Source organism: Electrona antarctica (genome assembly GCF_951216825.1).
Source record: "Electrona antarctica genome assembly, chromosome: 12".
Taxonomy (NCBI): domain Eukaryota; kingdom Metazoa; phylum Chordata; class Actinopteri; order Myctophiformes; family Myctophidae; genus Electrona; species Electrona antarctica.
The window spans coordinates 14833875-14843434 of NC_136793.1; positions in this window are offsets into that span (position 1 = coordinate 14833875).

Sequence of the window (9560 nt, forward strand, 5' to 3'; positions counted from 1 at the left end):
GCCGAACAACTTTCGTGTTCTGACTTTTGACCTCTGACCTTTAGATCACCCGCCATTTTGAATTATATGAAAAACATTTAAAATGTATCACCTCCCAGGATCTTTAATCAAAATGCACGAAAACTTCTACACATGAACTTTGGACCTATACGGACAAAAAATCGTAGTACATTTTATTTAAGTGAAAAAAAATCTTCTGCCTCTAATTCATACATGCAGCGTCATATGCTTATGTCACTTTACAGTATAGTAGAGGGTCATGCCAAATAGCACTGAAAGCAGTCTTACTCCAATTGGCCAAAGGGGGGCACTATAGCAATTTCTTGAAAATGAAACCTTTGAACAGTCATAAATCATGCTTTGTTTGGTCAAAATTCATGGCACTTGTTTCCACATGTTCCTTGACTCATGGGGAACACATCTGTCACTTTGACAAGTAAGCTCCGCCCTCAGATTTCTGCCATTTTGAGCAGTTTGAAAAATGCTTATACCTTTTTTTGAGAAATTTGCGTGAAACGTTCTACACACAATGTATGGACCATTATCTGAAATACCAGTTGAAGAGAAGTTTGTACGTGAAAAGAATTGCAGCAAAACACACTGTAGTAATGGATAATGACATGCCCAAAATGAGGACACACACTTGTTACCAAAACACTGAATGATGTTACAGTTTACAATGAAACAACTGATTGTCCAGATAGCTCAGTTGGTTGAGCTCTCACCTTCAGACCACAAGGTTGTGTGTTCAAATCCGGGTAACGACAACTCAGCCTGTGATTCTTATTTGTGCATATTGTTCTTATTGCGTAGGCTATTGTCTTCTTTCTTGGTCCCGCCTTATCGCTGCTTGCAGCTATATTCTTTCATTCTAACTGCACTAACCCTAACATTCATATTCTTGGCACGTCATAATTATGCGAAAACATTCAGCAACATCTGGTGAACATTTTGCAAAAATAGCCAATGTACAAGCTTAGGGTTATTTCATCATGCAACTCAAACACTCAAAATAGCAAAAGAAAATATTTTCTATCCCCATAAATACGCAATTTTGAACATTCAGGCTTTCTCATCATATAGGGGCTTTTATGGAAATTGCTCTCAGGAACAGCTCAACTGATTTGGTCATGCGTGATGCCATCAGTATCACCCTACTTTGTATAATTCCTCTCCCTCTTCAGTCTTCAGTTCCAACTTTGCAGTTCCACTTTGTTTACAATATCCGCCATTGTTGATTTTCCAAGCTGGCATGGAATGGAAACAAGCCTGGGTTTATCTAGCATCATCAGTAGTATGACTCAAATATTAAATTAATTATCAGCGCCCCACCACCTCAGGATTGTAGTACTGCACCTAAAAGTAAAACAGCTTCAGAAGCATAAACAACGTCTGTCAATGTTTTATAATTATCATCAAACATAACACTGAAATAAATACAATCAAAATCCACTTTGTCTCACGTACCCCTTGTAATACCTCTGTGTATCCCTGGGGCAGGGGTCCTCAGAGTTACTACAGGGGGGCCGCCAAACCTTTGTCTAATAGGAACTCTATTTACATTAAACACTTGAACCTACTCTGAGGGGAACTTTAGCCAAATATAGCAGATCTACAAGCTCTCAACGCTTCACGCTGCGAGGCATTGTGTGCTTGTAGATCAGCTATTTTCAGCAGCAGTGATTAGTAGAGGGAAAAAGAGCAGACCAAATACAGGGTCAAGGTTAATTTACAACCCTAACCCACAACACTGATGCTGTCTGAACTGAAAGCTTGAATCTGCAACACAATATTGTGTCAAACTGTAGTGGAGTGGATGTAGTGGAGAGGGCCCTGCTTCATCTAACGTTCAGCTGAGGGGTCCTTGGCCTGAAAAACCTTGAAGACCCCTGCCATAGGTGTCCACACGTACCCCCCATATGGTTTACGTAAAATACCCCTGAAGGCCTGGGCCATGGCTCAATGGTCCAGGCACCTTGGCTGGTAATCCAGTCTGGCAGTGTGCCACGGGTTCGACTCCCGATCCCGACGGCCTTTACTGCATGTCCTCCCCCCATCCCTCTCCCCATTTCCTGTCAGCCTACTGTCTGTCCCTCCATAAAAAATATAAAATAAAAAGGCGAAAGCCAAAAACATTTAGAAAAACCCCTGAATAGATAACTGCAAGGTTCGCATAATCAAAGTAAGTCACAGTTAGTCTTGAACGGGAGCCAGTTTGGACAATATAATGACATCACTGTCATAATATAACAACAAGTAGGCCATTGTGAGCATTTATCAAAGGACATGGGGCTGTATGTGTGGTCACACAGGATCACAGAGGGAAACACACACACAAACCCATGACTCAAGACTTTATTATCGTCGCTGTCGGGCAGAAACCGCTTATCTCCATATTTTAACTTTTGTGTTTTTTCATAAATTAACACCCTACTTGATCATACTATAGCATCACACAAAAGCATCAAAGTAGCAGATCCGCATTCGAGCCACAGACTTTTGTTATTTTTGATCCGGAAAATGTCATCGCTGTTGAGCAGAAACCTTGTATATCCGGATATTGTCCTATTCTTTCATAAATGAATAATGCTCTACTTTGTCAAAGACTATACAGTGTCACACAGACGTAGCAAAAAACTGGCGATCTACAGTACAAGCTCACAACGCATTGTGATGCGACGCGCTGTGACCTCATAGATCTGTTATCTCTGTGATTTTTTTTGTTATTTAACGTGATAGTAGTAGGGTTTTATACAGTAATTGAAAAGTATTATTAACAAGACCTGGTGACAAAAATAATAAATACCTTGGATCCATTGGAACACAGGTCCTCATTTTTTCCTTCCATTTTCTGAAAGGTAACGGTTTTGGGACATACGTGGTTTCCGCCTGACAGAGGCGGTATGTATTCATGTACACATGAATGCCTGTGCCGCGTGTGTCACTGTGTATATATGTGATTAACAAAACCTCCCCATCGGTCCTCTGGCCAACCCATCAACCCCGGCCCTACAGCTCTGGCTTCCCTCTGTTCTGATCGGTCCTTTTGTCCCCTGCTTAGTTCTAGTCCATGGAGCCCAGTATACATTAAACTATAGGAGGTTGGTAAAGAATAACAGATTACTTTGAGCATGTGCAGGGTGGCCTCAGAACCAAGGCAAGCCAACCCAGTGCGGCACGCAAAGTTAACAGTCACGACATCGACGTGCCATGATGGACAAGCCGGAGGCTAAGTTACTTGCATTCTCTCTAATGACCAGCAGTGGATGATTCCAGGGTCACTCAGATCTCCACTAGACTACACGGTTAAGCACAGAAAGGACGGACGACTGTGCCTTTGCTGTATTGGCACCGAAGTTGTGGAACAAACTTGAAACCTTTGAGGATCAAAGCTGTCCCCACCCTAGAGACTTTTATAAACATGCTTAAGATCCACCTTTTTCCCATAAAGGACTCCTAGGTTCAATTGGTGTTTTGTGGGTTGTGCGTGTTTAGTTTCTATTCCCTCCTGTGACTGACTTGTGTGAGTTCTTGTTGTCCTAGCTTTGTCTTGTCATTTGTTTGTTCTTTTTTCTCTGTCTGTCTGTGTGTGTGCAGGGTGCTGTGAAAATGAGCATCTGTGCTCAGCAACTATCCCTGGGTTTAAAAAAAAGTAGGCCTACTGTTCTGAATGGCTCTGATCAGGCCAAGTGACTTCCTAATTGCCTTGTCAATTGTCCAAGGGTCTCCAGGTCAGACCCAGACAGGGAGATCCCATGAGCAACATGCACGCAATGCCCTGGATTGCACCCAGTCTCTGGGTCTCTGTGTCTCTGGCCTCCTGTGGTGATAATAGTTCCCTGGCCTTCTCCTAATTCTCGCCTAGATGCCTTATTGGGCACCAATCCACCATTATCGTCGCACGCTGTTGGGTGGAAACCTTGTGTGTCCGATACATGCATGTTTTCCAATGGATCCAATATGGTTATTTTTTTAGTCACAAGCTCTTGTTGATGTTTATTGGTTCAGTATTTTGAAAACCCACAGGCACACTTTCACTTTCAAATCAGAATTTGCTTAAATAGTGAAAAAAAGAAGAAAAAAAAGAAAAGCTTCACAATGCATCGTGTCACGACACATTTTTTACGCTACTTTTCTGAGAACCTCAGAGGCAACTTAAAAAATAAATAAATGACAGAGGTGATAATTAGTGTGGGCAACCAGACTATTGTTATTGTAAATGAGGATACTTTGCCGCGCTACTCCTCTCACAGTTTTTGCCGCACACACTCGAGCCATATGTCAAATCGACCGGCTTCATCGGGAATCGTGTGCTTGTATTTTTCTAAGAGATCCGTTGTATAGTTTAATTGATATTAATTAATTTGTTCTCCATAGAATTATAATGGGAAGATCGAAGACTAATTAAGGCTCCAATTTAAGTATTTTTTCCCTTGGAGACCGTAAGCGCCATATTTACAAGTAAGACGCGCGAACGCGGGAAGCGAACGCAGCTCGTAAATTGCAATAACAACAATTAGAATAAATTACGTACTTTTTTAATGTTTGCTTCTAACCCGACATATGTTTTTTATTAAAGCCTATAGTGCTGCACAACGTTTTGGCATTGTAGTCAATCAAACTACAATGCCAAACGAGGCTGTAATAAAAAACATATGTTGGGTTAGAAGCAAACCATACCTACTTTGGAGACCATTTGTAGGATGTGTGTACCATTTCGCCTCTAGTGGCTTCAACTGGCTATCTTCATATATTAAAAATCTTTGGTTTTACTTTACTGCTGTGTTATTCCTTTTATTTTGAAGTGAAGTTCCTAGTATTTCCTGTTGTCTTTGTAGCTTCTGTCTGTCTTGTCTCTACTAATCTGTGATTGTTAATTTGAGTCATCTGCATCCTGCTTGAGTTTCACCTGTGTCTAGTAAGTTCCTTGTTTATACATTGACAGTTTGTGAGAGTGTTTGTCAGATCCTCGGTTTATTTAATGTGTGTTTGCTGTCGGTTCATTTTGTACTATGGAAATAGAATTTGAACTTGGTTTTCACTAGATGTAAGGGATTATTTGGGCAGTAGTTTGCTAAAACTCTTTAATTTCAAGGACCCCCAGTTTGGCATTCCTTTGGCCACGGAACCCCATTTAACTGGCCCTGGATCCCACTTTGAAAAAACAGTGTGAGGTAGAGATCGAAGAAATGGAAAGTGAGTCGACTAGAGACTAAAGTTGTTTCCCACTGCTGTTTTTCATTGTTGGTGGAGGCGGCCGTCGTGGGGCCAACCGGGGTCATCCCTATGCTCCCCAGGTTCTATGTTCCCCGGGTTCTATGTTCCTCACTTAGCTTAGGGAACAGTCGACGTTCATACTGGGGCCTTTCAACAATGTAGGGACTGTTTGAGTGGCAGTTTGGGGTCAGTGGGGCCTACAACAACATGTACTATTCATAGCATTTATTACATGATGTATATATGTTTTTTAATAGCGATCTATTGTCTGCTGCTGACGTATATATGTTTTATATCGCTTTATATGGATATGAAACGGTTTCCCTAAAAATCTACTTTTAGCCATGAGCAGGTTGCTAGGCAACGCCTTGCTCACCCCCGCCCGCACAAAACATGCACACGCATCCATAAAGTTCCATTATAATGACAATCTTCTCTAGCTCTTCTAAAATTGCATGGGTCTCGAGAAACAGCTAGTGCACTAAGCTGCCCTGTTAACGATGTATCAGCTACTGGCCCTCATCTGCACACTGACACTGACTCAATTAACGCAATTAATCCAAACCATTTAACACTGATTCACGGTGACCGGAACGCTCGCCCCAAAACACACCATTTTTTGGGTGGACCGCTTGCCCCCAGTGGTTCTTGTATTCTTGTATTTGTTTTATATTTGTTTTACTGAGGTTAAGTTTAGGGTTACGTATAGTTTTACTGAGAATAAGTTTAGGAACCTATACTTAACCTCAGTAAAGCGATCGAAGTTCCCTGATTGGCCAACTTGACCCAACGACACCACGGATTGGTTGAGCTTCACTACTTGTTTGTGCCGCTGCACCAGCCTGCTTCTCTGGCTGGCCAAGCCGACCTGTCGGCTATACCGATCGGCCAAGCTTTGTTTTGTTTTTGTGCCACTACAGTGTAGAATATATAAGCACAGGTGCTCATTCCAATCCACAGTTGCCAGAACACTAATATCGGGGACATATTAGAACAGTGAGGTTGAGAGAAGAGATAACATGGTGTGGATATTCTGTCGTGTCCTCTTTGCCGTCATTATGTACTTTGTGATAGGACTTTTATATAACTTAACATTCAGAATGATCTGGTCCTAAACTCTAGTTGATGACATTAGCGCTGGCTGGATGTCCTCCCTGGCAGAGAGACCCGCACTGGCATCTGTTTTTGTATAAGGCCATACTTGGGGATTGTCCCAGCTATATCTGATCATTTCTGGAATGGGCCTAATGCCTATGGACCATAGCATAACCGATCAAGTTGTTTCCTCACACTCAAGGTGCCAAGATCCACTTTGAACTTGGTAAATCTGCTTTTAGCTTCTGTGGCCCTACTACAGAACCTATACTGTAAACCTGAAAATTACATTGAGGTACTGTATTACCCTTGAGTCATTTTTATTTTTAGAACCCCCGACATCAGGTACCATTATTTAGTTTTCAGAAATGCTCAATATGACATACAGACAAGAGGAAGACGAAAATTTAAGAAAGGACAAAACCTACAGCATAACATAATGATGGTTAAGAAACATGCCATGGAACACCTAGAGAGCGTACCTGCATCACTTACTTCAACACCTGGGTAGGCACCGCTCACTTCCCACTGGGTGTGATTTATTTAAACAAAAATCACACCCATGTGAAGTGAGGGGCGCTCTTATCATTATACATCGTCCTACATCATCTCATGAACAACTGAATTTATGTGATTGGTTGGTTAAATTTACATCATATTTGGCGGACATTTGACCTAATTTTTCCTTTCATTGTCAATGGCAAATATTGAGATGTGTGGGGACAAAAGTTGTATAGGTATAGGAGGGGCTAGCGCCCCTCAACAATGTCTTAGCTGTGTATAGTTGACCATTGATTTGAATTGTATTTATTTCATTGTTTTTATTATTATTTTTAATTTATTTTTGAGGGGCGCTAGCCTCTCCTATGCCCAGCTTTGTGTGTCTGTGTGTACCAAATTTGAAATGATTTGATTGGCTGAGGACGGAATGTGATGTATGATAATGATGTATGACGATAAGAGCGCCCCTCACTTCACAGTTCACAAGAGTGTTTTTTTCTTGATTTGGTTCAAATAAAAAGTGTTACAAATAAAATATATTATTGTTATTATTATACCAATATGTAATTGTTTTTAGAAATTTGTTATGCATTTGAAACTTTTATATCTCACATGTATGCCATATTTTCCCAATTCCTAAATGCAATTTATTTTCAACAGTGATGTTGTCGAATACATTGTGTATCATTTAGAGAATGAATGAATGAATGAGTTTACTTCATGAATGGAGCCAGCCAGGTAACCAACCAGAAAGGTGAAACGGCACCCAACAGAAGGTGTAGTCAACCGGAGAGTAGGGCATTAACCAAATAACTGATTTGTCAACAAGTCGACTTCATTAACACCACCAGGAGAAGTCGAAAGTTAATGTTGCATGTGTAAAAATGATACAGATTCCGCAACGTCGTGGCATATTTAGGGACTGGTCGTTATTTAAACACAGCTCAGATGCTTGCTACTATGTGGCTTATTTCTAATATAACCTATAATGTTTTCAGATATACATGTTTTAGCCTACTGATTAGGTTTAAATGAGTAATACACTGTCTGGATGTCACCTTGAATGAGATTAAAAAATCAAGATTAATTTTATTCATGTGGGGCTCGACATGTCATCACATCATGTTTCCGTTCAAAGGAAGTAATTCAAATTGGCTTTATGGACTTAATATAGATATAGATATACAAATACACATCAATGTTAATTTGGGTATGCCCATTATGATGAACAAGGCTATGCTCTAAAAGTGTGAAAAACATATTTTTCCATTTCACTACGTCTTTAAGTAAATGTACTTAATTACTTTACACCAGCGATTATGATCTGCTTTGTGTTCAGCTGACATAAACAGGAACCAAAGAGACTGGAACTAATGAGCCACCATACAGTATAATTGACATGGAATTATCCACAGTCTGAACAAATAATGGGAATTAGTATTGGTAAAAATCTAAAAAAACTATACAAACAAAGTTTGTTTACAGATGATTTACTGGCTGCTTTACCTAAGTAGCGTAAACCAGGTTATGCCATATACAGTATATTTGAAATCATGACAACATTTTCAAAAATATCAGGATACAAAATGAATGAAGGAAAAACATTTCTATCAGCATGCAACATAAGAGAGATGTGTAACCATTCTTGTCCATTGGACACGTGCAGATGGTTCAGTTTGTTTCTGGCTTTGTGCAGAGCTGTTCTGTTGTGATCCAGCAGAGCCCTGGCCTCAGCCACTGCTCTGCACACTGTGTGAGCCTGTAGTGTAGAGAGCACATGGATGGATTAATGCAGTCACCACAACTGATTTCAGAAAGCCAGCATGTCTTCTATTTCTTCAATGGAAGCATGTTGCACAGCGGAAATAGCCAATCTCTCAATGTGTTTGAGACTACAGTTGGAGGCCATCGATATTGTCCTTTTCTTTTTGCTGAGGTTTGCGTGATCTGCGCAAAAGGACAGTTAACCCATTTTGGGCGGGAACCCCTTTTGGTGTTTTAAACATTATGTTATAATTTAGCTATTGAAAAATAGCAGATCTACAAGCTCATAGCGCGCCACCGAGTGGCGCGCTACGAGCTTGTAGGTCTGCTATTTTTGAAAAATCGTGAAAATTTAGAAGGATTTTTAAAGGTTTTGAGGTCAGGCCTAAATGGGTCAAATGATAAGGGACAATATCGGTGGCACCCAACTGTATATAGGGAACCAGCCTGGTTCCCTATATCCAACACCGTATGGAGTGAGCTACTGCTGTTCTATAGGTATAGGGTCAGTGTTGCCAGATGGGAAATGTAACATTTTCGTAACGGAGGCTTACAATTTGAAAGAAAACTATCCTACACAGCCAAAAAAGGTGTACTGTAAACATATGTAATTTCACAAACAAATGCGTAGTGTAGTGTAAGAAACAACCTTGTTTCAGACTGCTATGTGACCTAACCCGGGACTCACTTTTTCCCCAGGTGTTTCGCCTTGATTGTGTCTAAAACCTAGCATTTAACTTCACTAAAAGTATGCCTAAACTTAAACCTAACCATAACCTCACAGAGACCTCTAAACCCTGTCCGCCTGGTCCAACACCTGGGAAAGAGTGAGTCCCTTTGCAACCCACCTCAGGTTGCTGTGTTGTTGTTGGTGAAACTTTGTTTCCTGGTGTTTCTCCTTCCTGTGTGACTTCCTCTTCCTGTACTTCCTCTTCCACCTGTGCTGCTGGTGATGGTGTCATCTGCATTCCCTGTATTTGTCT